Source organism: Argiope bruennichi, chromosome X2 (genome assembly GCF_947563725.1).
Source record: "Argiope bruennichi chromosome X2, qqArgBrue1.1, whole genome shotgun sequence".
In the NCBI taxonomy this organism is placed as follows: Eukaryota; Metazoa; Arthropoda; class Arachnida; order Araneae; family Araneidae; genus Argiope; species Argiope bruennichi.
The window spans coordinates 17,207,742-17,223,567 of record NC_079163.1 but is presented as its reverse complement, the minus strand read 5'-3'; the positions used below and the strand labels follow the sequence as shown (position 1 = coordinate 17,223,567).

General features: G+C 26.8%; 1 long non-coding RNA gene across 2 annotated transcripts; it reads left to right on the top strand.

Moving 5' to 3' along the window:
• The first annotated feature begins 6,039 nt into the window (after positions 1–6,039).
• LOC129961077 (uncharacterized) lies at positions 6,040–15,149 on the top strand. Of its 2 annotated transcripts, none has more exons than XR_008783757.1 (3): positions 6,040–6,136; positions 13,077–13,172; positions 14,015–15,149. It is a non-coding gene; the product is annotated as an uncharacterized LOC129961077 (long non-coding RNA). The 2 variants fall into 2 exon arrangements; XR_008783758.1 differs by having other exon boundaries at positions 6,107–6,196.
• Positions 15,150–15,826: the final 677 nt, after the last annotated feature.

The following is a 15,826-nucleotide window of genomic DNA, read 5'->3' as shown; positions in this document are numbered from 1 at the left end:
GAAAAATACAAATAGAAAGTGGCAAGAAGGAAAAACATTGACTTTATGCCATAAATTCATGATTTGTTGTATCAAGACACATTTCTCCAATTCAAGAACAAAGAACCAATTTATAATTCATGTTACTTTTTTCTCATCCCTTACATTAGAACACATTTAAATATGAACACAAAGTGGTAATTAAGTAAAAAAACTTGAAAATATGAAAGACAAAGAAAAAAATACATACCTGATTAATGTATTAAGATTAGTTTAGCTCCCTCTTTGCATTTCAACCAAGTCCCTTTCATAACTTTTTATACCTATAAAAGGTAAGCAAAAAATGTTTAAATTCAACATGCAGTATTGTTAAAGAAATGTAAAACACATACACATCAGGACAAAAATAATTATTTTTTAAAATTCAGAGACTTAAAAACTTACACATCAAATCCCATTTTCAGTTTTTCGAAATACAGATTAATTATTAAGTTCATCCGAGAGAAAGCAGAATTCATTCTGCATTGACACTAGTGTGTAGCTGAGATTTTAGATATAATTAAAATTCAAATGTAGTAACAACTGATCATACTTTTCTTGATATGCCACAGAAATAAACTTTACATTTTCAAATACCTTATATCCTAAAAAAGCAATATTTTCAGTTTCTAATTCTATAAAAAGTTTGAGAAAAGTATATATTGGAATGAGAAACATAATCAGACTTAATAACGCTTAGAAATGTTCCAATATTTGAAATTAAAAGAAATAGTCTTAGAAGTATTTTCTTTAATACAAACCTTTTAATTAACCAATTTAAAATTCATGTTACTTACACAGAGAAAAAAACTTTAAATTGCAATGAAATATATCTCAAATTCAGTTGAAATAAAAACTAAATAAGACTGGGCAACAAAAAATCAATGAGAAAAAGATTCATTGAGCATGTGTGATTTAAATTTCATATAAAATATTTCAAGTCTGGTTTCAAGAAACATGTAAAAAAGAGAATCCAGCTTAAGTTTCAGGATGAATGACAAGAAGTCAAATATAATATTCAGGGAAATTATTTCTGATGTTTGGCAGCCCTAAAAATTTAACAACTACTTATGCCCTTTATAAAAAAGAGAAGAAATACATCTAAAAATCAGCAATACAAAATTAAAAAGAAAACAGACAACTGATTAGAAAATGTTACCCCCTTATTAATAAAAATGATACACTTGATGCTTTAAACAAATTGAAGTAATAATCATTTGGAAATATTTTCTTCCATATACTCAAAATTATTACACAATTATAAGAATATAATGACAGTATAAAATTTATTTCAACACCTGACAAATAAACATTTTTGTTCCAAATCTGTATTCATTCCAAGTTGATATGAATAAAACATAATGTACAATCATTGGAAAATTTATATTGAAATGAAATAAATTTGAACTCCAGCTGAATGGTGAAACACACACACACACACACACACACAACACACACACACACACACACACACACACACACAACACACACACAAATGGACACCAAATAAACAATGAATGAAAGATACTGTATGGAAAATTTATTTAAAATTCAAGTGATGTGCTTTATCTCTGTGGCATGAAATAAAATATTAAGCTTACTTTTGAATAACAATGTCATGAAGCCCAATTTCATATCTATATAAATTAATTCTGATCTTCTGCATCAAAATAATTTAAGAAATTATTATGCCCTGAAAATAAAAAAGAAGAAATCAATAAAATAATCAGGAAAACAGAATTAAAAATAAAACATTCATAATTTTACAAACGTTTTTAATCTAATTAACAAAAATGAGACTCATTAACCTATTATAAAATGAAAGAATTATCACTGGGAAAAGTTTTCAAATTCTCACACAAATATTAAACAGTAATGTGAACATGATATCAATACACAATTTATTTTAATAACTAGAAAATGAAAATTTGTATTGGAAATCTTTTTTCATTCCAAGTTGAAATAAATAAAATATAATCTACACAGAGTGAAAACCTTAAATTGCAATGAAATATACATCTGAACTTCAATTGAAATAAAAACTAAAGACTAGACACCAAATAATAAAAGATTAATTGAGCATGTTTGATTTAAAATTCATGTAAAATATTTCAGGTCTGTGGTGTCAAGAAAAATGTAAAAAAGAGAATCCAGCTTAATTTTAGGATGAATATCATGAAGTTAAATTTAATATTCATGGAAATTATTTCTGATGTTGTAGAGCACAAAGAAATTAACAAATAGTTATGCCCTTTATAAAAAGAGAAGAAATACATTAAAAATTTAAAAATACAAAATTTAAAATAAAACATTCTTATGGTTAGATTTTTTTTCCTCCAGTTAATAAAAATAAGACTCTTTTACCTATGAACAAAATGAAGTAATAATCATTAGGAAATGATTTCAAATTCCCATACAAACATTAAACAATAGTGTGAACATAATAACAGTGTATAATTTTTTGTAATAACTGGAAATTAAAATTTGTGATGGAAATATGTTTTCTTTCCAAGTTGAAATGAATAAAATATCATTTACACTGAGAGAAAAATCTCTAACTGCAATGAAATAAACTTTAATTGATATAAAAACTAAACAAGACTGGAATCAATTAAATAATGAATGAAATGGTTGATTGAACAGGTTTGATTTAAAATTAGTGAAAATTTTTTCAGCTCTGTGGTAATTTTAAAAAAAACAATTGAGCTTAATTTTAATCTAGATTAAAAAGGAATGGTGGAAAATCATTCTAAAGCTTGATGCTGAGATAACAGCTTTCAGAACCAGGAAGAAAACTATTCTATCATAAATTAAACAAAATAATAATGTCTAAGTTAAAACAATATATTTTGACTTCTTTTTGAGATGCAAATAGACTCTGATTCTAAAGACTTCTTACAGATATTATAATCAGAAGTTTGAAATGTGTGTTATTTCATCTCTTAATGCATGGTTAAGCTACTCTGAATGTACTATAATGGTTATCCCTATTCTACATTTTCAAACATTTATTTTATGAAACAAAATAAGGAATATATCATTGTTGAAACACTTTTGAAGCACTTTGCTGTCAGGAACATCATTGGTCCATTCTTGCTGATCTAACCTTTGTATTGAAACAAAAATATCTGAGGTACTACTGTTTCACTTCATTTTGGGATTGTATGGAAAATGAAAATTGTTGTATAAAAGTAATAAGTTGCATAAAGTTAGCCTTACTTTTAAAGGAAAACCTTTGAGAATAGCTTTACTCATTATCTATTTTGATTGGTTGAAATTTGCTTCATTTTTACATTCATTAATTCATTTTAAATTTTATTCTTAGATTTAACATCTAGATTAAAAGAGAGAGGAGAAAACAATAATCATTTAAAACAATTTGGTCTAAATTAATGTATTAGATTGGTATGCTCTCGCTCTTATTATTATCAGAAATTAAGCATTTAAATAATTTCAATGGGAATTAATTAACATTTACCAAAATATTTCATTCTGAATTTAAAAATGACATTAATGATTACAAATTTTTTATAAATAGCATTTGATTAATACTTAAAGTTACAAATATTGATAAAACCTAGATATCTATTTTCAAAATTTGATTTTCTAAAGTGCAACTAAAATTTTGATATCCTGACAGATGTTAAAATTAACCCTTTTGCATTCTGAAAAGTAATAAGAGTCATTATTATGCATATTATGCGACTGTAGGGACTTGTTTTAGCAAGCAAAAAATTTAAATTTAACAATAGGTTTGTTCTAATTCTAAACAAAGTAATAAAATTCATTATTATACATATTATGCGACTGTAGGGACTTGTTTTAGCATGCAGAAAATTTAAATTTAACAATAGGTTTGTTTTAATTCTAAACATTAAAAGTTTTTGCTATTAAACAAATTTTATAACGATCACTATCTAGCAGGAAATGTGGAAATGATGCATTGGTCAGATTCAACACTGGAAAGCAAAGCATCATAATAAAAAAAGAGTAGTAATATATAAAAAAAGTTTCTTTTTGATTCATCAGTAAGAAATGTTTTATGAGTTAACATTTTTTATTACTAAATTCAAAAGTTAAAAACAGATTTATTAAACATGTATATTAAGAATAAAGGGATTATATTACCCTTTCTAAGGACATAGGACGTATGCTTCCCAAAAAATTCATCAATCTTTGTATGAAGTTATGTAATTTGGCATAAATTCTGACAAAATTTTCAGTAAGATAGAAACTTAGATACTTCAGTTCCTTATCTTACATAAAATAGTGTCTCTTGATTTGTTATTTAATTATTAATTACACAAATTTATTAATTAATCAAATTAAATTTATCTAATAGGCTAAATGATTCACTTTTCTAAAGCCAATCTAAATCCTGCAATATTTTAATATACTATGCTAGAAAAAAAATGGCCCTTTAAAGGTTTAAAATACACATCGATTTTTCATTCACAAGGAATATTTTTTTTTTTATATTTATCCAAAACTAAAGTCAAATTTGTAATTATCATGCTGATGGAAAAAAAAAAGGTTACAAAAATAGAAATACACTAGAAAAGCAATGCTTACTCTATCACAGAAAAAGTAATGCAATGATACTAATTATAAGCAAAGAACTGTAGGCATTTTTTTTTTTAGTACAGATCTATTTTATAAATAAAAAGTAATCTTGAGCAGATTACTCTTTATGCAGATCTTTTAATTGCTCAGAATCAGAAAATGGTAGAATCATGAAGCAATACTATTCACATTATAAATGCAATTTAAATATGCATCTTGCAACTACTATTAAAAAACTTTTTTAACAAAAGCCATAGGATCATAAAATTAAAGGTGCTCTACATCTAATTCTACCTTTTATTTTTGTTGCATCGGATATAACAATAGAAAATGAACAATTAAATAAAAGTATCTTCATTTCTAAATGATTAATTATTCTTGTGGTAACAATGTCTTGCCTTTCACTTAAATATCAAACAGAAAAAAAATACATCTATTTTTCTATTCTTTCCCATCCCTAATTCATCAAAATCATCTTGCAGTAATGGCCAGTGATACAGCTATAAATTTTATTTACAAGGAAAAAAATTATATCACTACTCTTTTGTACCACAATGTAATCAATAAGTACATATTTAGTCACCCAAATTCAATTGATTGAAAAAAGTAAATAATATGAGTAATAATGAAGAATTCTTCAAAACCTCTAGAACGCATTCTGGAGGGTTTAATGTCACCATTTTTAAACATTGCAGCAAACATGAGAAAAAGGAAAATCTGATTATCTTTATTTGAATTTCACCCTTATCTACATTTAATGCAAACATACACAAAATGATAAAATATCAAATATAGCATTCCAAAAATTATTCTCCAAGAAAGATTTTATACACAGTATTTGGGCTTTAAAAGAAAAAGAAGGAAGAGCATTTAATATAAGCTACTCTCTTTAACATTTGAAGCAAAATTTAATTTACTGACGCTGTTAAATATTCAAAATATGTCAGAAATTTCTCAAGTCAAATCCATAAGGACCAACTGAGATAGAAATATTTTATTATATATTTAGTTCCACGACCATCAAAGTGTAAAATTTTAATGAAAAATATCAACAGTCACCTCAGCAGCAATCAAATAAATGACATTGTGGCTCTTTCATGGATAGAAGTATAAAATTCTGAGTTATTGAATATTAGATGTGCATATATTTTTCAGATTTAATAAGACTTCCAACGATGTAATATGAATTTCAATAAGTAGTAATGAATTCTATAAATGCTATAATAAAAAGATAAAGTAGAATGCAAGCAATCCTACTATTTTCAAAAAGTTCTCAAACTTTTAAATTCCTATCTAAATATAATTAAGACTTTCCCAAAGAGAAAGCGAATTGAATGGTGAGACTGTCTGATCAGGGCAGGTTTCATTTCATTTAGTTCACATACACACATACCATGCCCATCATTTCCAGAGTCAAAACAACTGCAGGAGCAGCAATTGCTGACAGCAGCTCCCGGGCGAAAACGGCTGAAAAGCTGACTTAACTCTTCGTAATAAATGACGCACAACTTACGTTTACGAATAACAATGGTCGATTGATAATTCAACAGGTTTGGTGAGTACCAAAATTTTGCTCATAGGAGGAAAGCATAGGGATTTTCTAGTCTTGGAAAACGTAAGATTTTTTTAGTCCACGTGATCTCAATGTAAAATTCCCGCGCTGTGTTGTTACAGTTTAAATGCTACATACATTTATTTGAAATTAAAAAGTGGATATTATTGATATAAAAGACGTGTTATTAAGCTGAACGTGGTGTTAGATATTAATAAGATTTTATATGATATTATTTATATGAAAAGTCTGCTGGAAAAATAATTAATTGCATATATATAATACTAATTTTGAATTAAAAATGTAACTTATAAAACATTACTTTTCTCGTAAATACATTGATTTATATGTAAGACGTAAGTTATTTGAATTATTTTTCATCTTTTTTTATAACTTTTATCCATTAAATTAATTCGCAGTTTTCATTTGCCAGATTCTTTTATACAGTTATAACATATTCATTTTATTACCCTATGTATGATAAGAGATTAATGCAAAGTTGCAGTATTTTGTTTTGATGTAACGATTCAAAGAAAAATAAAGTTTTAGAAACTATTTTTACTCAGATATTAAGAAACAAGTTTTTGAATGAGCACTTAAAAAAAATCTGCCTTTCTGTTAATATCCAAAGAAAGCCAAGTTTTTATCACAACTTTAACAGATGCATGACATATGAATGAAGAATGTGATCAAACAATAGAATTATTTGATCACAACAATAGATATTTGAATTTAATTACAACAACATATATTTCATATATTGTTTAAAATACATTACCTATTTTTAAAAATGAATTAAAGAGAAAAGTGTATATAATGGTGTACAATAACTAGGTAATTGTTATCAGTTAAACCTATTTTGATATGCAATTTGATACTGTTACATATATATATATATTGAATGTAATGAAAAGGAAAATTAGTAGCATATAAACCTTTTATAGCTTTTAAATTTAAAAAAAAAATTAAGTTGAAACAGGAAAAGCAAACAATACTACATATACTTTTTGTATAAAATACCTGATTTACATGCCAACTCATTTTAAATGCATTGAATAACGATGTATTTGTCAATTTTTTTAACAATAATTTTAATTAAAAAGTGTTGATGTCCATATTAAAATTAATAAGTCAATAGTGGGAACTAAAATTTAAAAAAAAATGCAATTGTTTATAGGTTTTTTTTTTTTTTTTTTGAAATTTTAAGTTATGGTTTAAACATTAAACTGAATCAGCGTTGGAATTCGCAGATGAATTGCCCTAAGAATTTGTTTCTATGCTTTTTGTTTCTCATTTGTAAACATTTGTATTTTTTTTTTTGTTCGTGGCTTTCTTGTATGAAATTTTCCTCTTTTATTTAACAAGTTTTTGTTTCTTTTATTTTGTCTTTGAATTTCATTGATGGAACTTCCAATTATATGGCATAAACATGAGCTTAGCTTTTTTGGATTTTAAATTTTTTTTTAACTGTAAAACTAAATGAAATTGCAGATAGTTATTTCAGTTACAATAAATTTAACAGGTGTGCTTAAAGGAAACAAAAAATACTTCATTTATAATAACATTCAAATTCTCCCATCATAATAGTAGACTCATATTCTCCAATTCTTTCTACAATATTTAGCTTTCTAAAGCCCCCCCCCCCTTTTTTTTTTCCTGTAATGATCAAGATCTGTCGTCAGATGAATACCATATAATATTATTTACTGCCTAACTTGATAAATGCAGGCTTGCAGTATTGAATTTGAAATTTCTGAATCAAGATGAAATGAACTAATACCAGATTCTTTCCTTCATTTAAAATTATTATGGATTACCTTTTCTTGAACTTTTTATAAAAGCCTTTGGAAATTGTTCTAATTAGATAATTTTTAAGTTATTAAATTGCCTATTAAAAAGATGAATTTTTGATCATTTTGCTCAACACAAATGATTGGCTTTATAATTTGTCCCCAAATGCAAACAGTTTTTTTCAATATAACATAAATGGCATTAAAAATTGTTATTCTTTTGTAAGGGCCATTTCTTAAAATCAGAAAAGTAAAGTAAATTATTCTATCATCGCATTTAAGTTGTAGAATATTTTATTCTGTATCCTGATAAATAATTTTAATAATTTGGTCAAAATTTTAATTTAAAAGTTTTATAAGCCTCATATAATATATTTCTAATTTTTATAAGTTTTGGCCTAAGATTGAGATGGTTAATATATATATATATATTTTTTACATTGCATCACTGAAACTTCGAGTAAATATCTAAAAAGTATTTATCAACCCATGAAGGTGTTTATCTATCCCATTTCATGTCACTGGCTGTACAGTAATTAAACTGATATCATAAAAAAAAATATTTCTTCTTTCAGATGGTATATGAATCATTTTTATGCACTAATTATTTCCAAAATTGTGAGAAACTGGACAAAAAATGCCAACATTTTGCTATTTAACTAAATATTTTAAAGATTAATTTTTTAAATTGAAATTAGCACAGTTGACCCAAAATGTGCAAATTTCATATTGCTAGAGTGCATTACTTAGGAAGAGTTTTTGTGAGGCAAATGCATACATTTTCTGCTTTAGATATAACAGTTATTTTGATCTGAATTTTTTTTTTTTCCAATTATACATATATATTTTAATTTGAATAAAAAAATTGCTATATTTATTTCAGAGCTACTCTAATCATTTAAATAATATTTGCAAAACTCCTATTTTAAGAAATAATATGAATGGACATTTAAATCAGATCTGATAACTAGGCAATTGGGAAATATAGATGCTTATTGTATGAAACTTCTATCTATATAAAAGAAAAATAAATTTTATCATTCATTTTAAAACACATTTTTCTTAATTACAAACTATAAATTTATTTTTGTTCAAATCTATTAAAATGGTATTATTAGTTATTTAATTTCTAGTTCATATTACCTTTATTATTTAAATCAATATTAGAACTTTAAATTTGGATACATGCACATTTTATCTCAATATCTGTTCCTTCAGGGAATATTCCATATTCAGTCTGATTTAACCACTTTATTAAATTAGTGCTAAATCAAAATTTTTATCAAATTGTAGTTTACCAAGCAATTACACTACTTTATTGATCATATGGTAACAGTGTATTTTTGTCTGAATATAATTTGATAATTTTTTTTTCTCTTGTTTTCTTGTAATTTAAAGTTATGAATTAAGTTACTTTTTTTAAAAAAATTAATCAAAATAAGAATGACTCATGTCATAATGAAAATTATTGATAAAGTATCACTATGAAAACTGTAGGTACAAAAGTATCATTCAGCTCTACAATTATGATATTTTAACCTCTAAATTAACTGATTAGTTACTGAAAATTATATATGTGATATCTTATAGGAAATGTTAAGTGGGCTTACATTGAAAAAAAAAGTTAGAAAAAATAGCAATATGAAGTGGTAATTTTCATGATCAAAATGAAAAACTGATTTCACTTATTTTATTAAGATGTCACTAAAGCTATATTGCAGTCAACTGCATGTCTTTTAAATTTTATTTGATCAGTAAATGTTTATGATTGGAATTAAAATAATACAGTTTTCATACTTTGAAATTGAAGTGTTAATTTATTGTTAATTAATTTTTTTAATATTTATATTTACTAACAAAAATTATAAACCAAAGAATCTTATATTGCTTAATAAGAATCTTATATTTAGATTTCTAAAGTATTAATAAGAATTTGATTATTATAAAATTAAACATATCAAAATAATTCATATTAATTATTTGAAGATAGTGTATAAATGCTAGAAGGAATGAGTTTGTTCATCATACAGGAACACAGCAGCTGTGTTTTTTAAAAAATATAATTAATAAAAAAAATTGTGTCAGAGTTTAAGAATGTTCCAACTTTATTATTATGCACAAAATAGGTCTAAAGTTGAAAATGATTTTTATGCTTCTATAATTTTATACTGCAGTTACATTTGATTGACAGTAGAATTATTTATTTTTGATTAATATGTGTAAAAATATACATGTGAAAATCATTCATCAGTCATGTTAACTATTTTAATTAGATTAAAAATTTATATATAAAATCTCTGAAAAGATCAGTGGCTTTTATTAAAATATTTTCAGTTGTCTAAAGCTTATTGTTTGTAAGTGCTTATAGGTGTAGTTTATGTACTTATACTGCAAATAATTTTTAGAATCAGAATTTGGAGTTAAATGGCTTGAGCAGTTTGAATAATGCCTAAATATATCTGTATGAAAACTGTAACTCCCCCCCCCCTTCCAAAAGAAAGATGAGGTCAGAAAAAAGTCATAGGAAATTTATACATTTTCCAGGAACATATGTCATTGTGATGAAGTTGCTCCCTTCTTTAAAGAAAGCAAGTCATTTTTAACATTTATTTATTCCTGTACAATGCAATTACATTCTGTGTTCAGTAAGCGCTTAGGTAGAAGAAACTTGTCACTGAGTTTGGAACATTAACAAAAGAATAATTTTTACATAATAAAAGCAATGGTAGAAAAATTTCTGGTGACTGTAATGATTGGAATTATCTTAAATAGTATTGCGTACAAGCAATATTTTTAATGAGATTCAATCATAAAAAATGTTTTCACCAATTTTTATCAGTGTGCAAATATACATTTATTATTATGTTAGCAAATTATATCTCAGAGTAATTTTATAAATCAAGGGAAGAAAAAAAAAGTATAAACAATCAACTTGGTCATTTCCTTAAAACTATAATGTCTGCTATAAAATATATCCCAAGATTTTAAAAGAAGGATGTCAAATTCAAGAACCATAACGAATATCTTTGCTGACAACAAAAAAATATATAAACAATACAATAACAATATAAATAATAACATTTCAAATACAAATTTTTATACCTTAAATTTCAAAGTTTGTACTTACTATTTCGGTCGACTGTGCAAAAATGTCCGTGGCCGCAATCTTTAAACAATTCCTGGAATCATTTTTTTTTTTTTTTAATTTTTTTATCCTTCCTTTTCTGGCATTGTACTCTGTATTAGCTTTGTTATAACCTATATGTCAAATAATTGCTTTTGCACTTTCCATCATGCTTTTTTCCATTTTCGCCATCACACCTTAGTTGAATAATTTTGATGATTTTCATGGATTTTGGCGATTTTATGCCGGAAAAGGAAGGAAGAAAAAGTATTGTAGTAACATGTTCTATAATAATTTTTATTCCTTTTGATGCTTACTATCATTCATCTGAGTTTGTCGTACCAATTTGTTTCAAGGCATCAATAAATAAAGAATGCTTCTGTGATGTTTTAGTTAGCAAAAGTAATGCAGAAATTTCTTGAATTAAAACAACTTATAAAAATTTTCTGGTGTTATTTTCGTAACCTTAAATTAGTATTTAATTATTCTATTTTCTTATTTATAAATAAATTCTATCTTAAATAATAATAAAAAAATCTCTCTTATTAGATGTCATAGAACAGTTTTACAACCCACATGCGGTTGCTATTGATTGAAGAAAGTTAAAGAAGCCCTTGTTTACCTCTTTAGTTTATTTAACTTCTCATACAAAATTGTATGCGTACGAAAAATGGAGGATTAGCATTTCTTATATACAGTGTTTTCACTGCTATGGCTCCCTCACCCCCCCCCCCATATTTTATTTTCTTTCTGGTTTAACTTTTGCTTTCAGTCAATCGAAAATATTTATTCAAATACATATTTGGCACAAAATAGAAATATCTTTAATTGCTATACATAAGAGTATGATTTATTAATCGGAAATCTTGGTTCTGGTGTGAAATGCCTTTTTATATTTCATATTTTTCATTATCAGTTGAAGAGGATGCAGCATTCAAAAATATTTTTTTTCAACAATTTAGACAAAATTTGCTTTGTTTTGCTGCGATTGGATGCAAACTATGCGTAAAGATTTTTAAAAGACTTTTCATGTTCAGAAATTTAAAGTTTAAAAATTTTTAACTTTTTTAAAAAGTCATCCATTTTATAAAAATGCTTCTTCTTATTCAGGTTTCCATAATTCTCTCCTAATTTTTTTGAAGAATCCTCATTATTAACTTTGTAAAATTAGTATTAAATTTTTGATATCTAAATTAGTTTTGGAAATAAAAAATATTTTATCAAAAAATTCTTTTCAAAATGAATTTAGTAAAACCAGGTTTAGAAGCCTCTATGCAAATTTTTTAAGAACAACTTTGTGTGTGTGTTTGTATGTATAGCAAAACTGTATTGTAAAAAGCAGTTGTGAATTTTACCTTGTTGAAGTTAAAATATTCTTTTAACATCCATAGTGTTATTAATTTGCGTTTCATTTACGAACTAGACAGCTCTTTTAAACACTATAATTTGGTGTTTTTGTTTTATGTGCCCTCCTTCTTTTGGCATTCATAATAAAATAGAGTGCCTTGCTATCAACTTATTTAATTTCCAACTCTATCAAAATTGATAAATGCAATAAATTTTGTCAGCTTTGAGAAATCTAGTTTTGTTTTCAGAAATGGTCCAAGCTAGGAAGATAGAAATTAACACAAATCTGTTTGTGAAATAATGAAAATTACAAATAATGAGTAAACTGTAAACTTTTCAGAAAGTGTTGAGCTTTACTTCATGACGGAAAAATTATATGACTCACCAGTTAAAACATAAATAGTTGGAGGGGGCATGACTCGTGGAAATGTGTTAAATATTTGCCCTATGATTTTGAAATGTTTGGAGAATTTAGACAGAAGCTTGGAAATAATTATAGATTCAAAGTTCAAAAATGGACATTTACATCGATTTTAGGTCACCAAATCTTTTGAATTCATCAGCAAATTCTGAAGTTCAATATCTAGATTACTAATTCATTCTTATTATTACATTTATTTAATGTATTTGTTCCTTTTATGTTTGTTCAAATTGTTTGTTATTAATTTTTTTTTTTTTTTAGTTCTTTAGAGTCATTACTATATTTAGTTGAAAACCATGTTAAAACTGCGTATTTTGATCTTCTTTCATAGTCTACAAATATTTTGAGATGGAGTAGGTACGTATATCTATTATTTTTAATATTGTTTGTCTAACATATACCATTTTTCAAAATATCATTATAATTTTCAGATTATATTATCTTATGGCAAAACTTTCTATCGATTACGGTGCATGAGATCAAACTGATACTTTTGAGAATCTCACACTTCTTGCATTATCCTAAAGAGTAATTGCATCGTTTAATAGAAATTTCAAAATTCGCGAAGAAAAATAAATTCATTTATTACTGCAAATATAAATAATTCATAATTTTTACAAGTAATTTTGACCGTGTGTTGATAACAGCACACATATTGATGCGAAACGTGATAATCACATATAAACTATAAAGGATATAAACCGATGAAAATATTCAGAACAAGAAGCGTCTTTTTTTACACCAAAGTGATATCAATAATGTTGAAAGTTTCTATTTTCTAAACTGTTTAGGATATTTGGAAGAAGAATAGTGAAATAAATATGTGGAAAATTAAAAAAAAAGGAAATGTGTGAAATTACAAGAGAGTAGTGAATTGATAATTGGTCATAAAGTAATCGAATTCTTTCCCTGATCCATCGTGTGCTGCTATGATACCTCTCAAAACTTATATTCAAAAATGAAAGATTTCAATTTTCAAAAATGTTTATTCTCTGATTTAAAGACTGTTACTAATTCATTTATTAATTATTGATATTTTAATATCGGAGGTTAGCTCAAATTCAAAGTTAACTAATTTATTTTCGAAAAGCAATTATCACTAAAAAATAAGTGTGATATTCATTGTACAAAACATTTTTCATAAAGGAAAAGAAATTTAACATGTTTCTTTAAATTCTGATTACATGGCTTTGTTTCAGAATCTGCGAGATTGCTCCCAAATCATGTATTTAGATAGACAGTTTACTCTAGGAAAACGAAGTTTTTTTCAAGAAGTATACGAAGTTGGAACGCTAACTCTTTTCGGCTATATCTTTACGCCTAAGAACAGGTTTTTCTCCAGGGGATAAATTTCATTTGTAACAAGTACGTTAATCATTTTTGTTATAGATTGTGAAACAATGTGGACATGTCCTCTACTATCATTATAAAATAGGAAAATTTTCAGATTTCTCCCGGCAAATTCATCCTCAAGGAATTAACGTTTTGTATAGGGGATGGATTGACTGGGCAATGTTTTTTTTTTTTTTTTTAAACTTCTGTGCCGTTTAAAAGTCTTAAGCAAAAAGAAACCAATCGAATATTCTTAGGATTCAAGAAATATTCACGGAATAAAATGATACAACGGACATATACTGTATGGCGAGCTATATCCTATCTTGATTTATTTGCTTGATGTTCCTGCATTTATATTGTTACGGATCTGTAATGTTGCTTCCATCGTAAGAACGACCGTTTTACGATCAGCTCTATTGGATACCGGATCAGTGACTCCCGGGTTTGAGGATAAGGAATGATAAAAAAGGGTTGATATTGGAATCTTCGAGAATCTTGGCGATAGAGCCAATAGGAGTTGAGATTGCTTGATTGTTCGAGTACCTTCTCGGCCGTGCTCCGGAAACTATAAAAGGCCGACAGTCCAAGTCGAAGATAGTCGTGTATTTGGTATAGAGAGTCAACGGCGCATTAGTTGGATCAGTCCAACGAAGTGCAAGCGTTAAGTGGAGCTCGACTGATTGGTGAATTGAGCTATTAGCCGAATCGGAGTTTATTATGGAAGTAGCATCGACTCGTGTGTGGAGTAGCCAGCCATATAGTAGTGAGTCGGCTGTTGAATACAACTAAAGCAAAGAGACAGTGGAGAATTGCAGGCGTTTGAAGAGACCGTAGAGAGTAGCTACGTAGATTTCCTCCTCCTACTGAGTTTTCTGTCTAGCCGCTTTGTGTGCTGTGGTTATTGTTTACTACTGCTTACTACTTGTGTATTGCGTGTGTACGTCTCGGCTGTGTATTTGTTGACTATGTATCCGTGTTAATAAACGTTGATATTTGCTATTGAGGCCTGCTTACTGTTTTACACCATACACCCACTATAGGTGAACCCGTTGATTTCATAGACTTAGTGGAGTAAGTTCCGAAACAATATTAAAAGTTACAAAAAAAATATCTGTTCGTAATTGTTTTGATATAAAGTGCTCAAAAGATGTTAAAATTATCTGCCATTATGAGAAGCATTTGCAGTATAGTTCTCTATATAAAGGAAGCGCATATAGAGAAACTTTAATAGAGAGCTTATAAAAATTATTTAAAAAAAATGTTTACGCAGACATGCTGATAAATAGTTTCTGAAACGAATTAAAAAGAGAAAATTATTCATACAGTGAGGGGATGGTATTTTGACTTTTCTTTTTGCATAAAGTGAACAAAAAACATTTTTAAAAAAACTACCTTAGATCTTCAAGTTTTTCAAAAGTTCGTGATTTTCTCTCAATGTCTAATGATTCGAAAACCATTCAGGAATGCCTCCAGCCTCTTTTCTTTTAAACAATATAAAAGTCAGCATCGAAGTAAGCGTCATAAACATCGCACCTGTGGTTGTATGACTTTTCTGTACCGAACCACTTCTATACCGGCCATAAAACTGTCAATCAATGGTCTTGTTTACAAGGCGGTTGTGTTACTGATAAGGATCAGTTCTAGGTTACAACATTTTAAACGTTATCTAAAAGTGT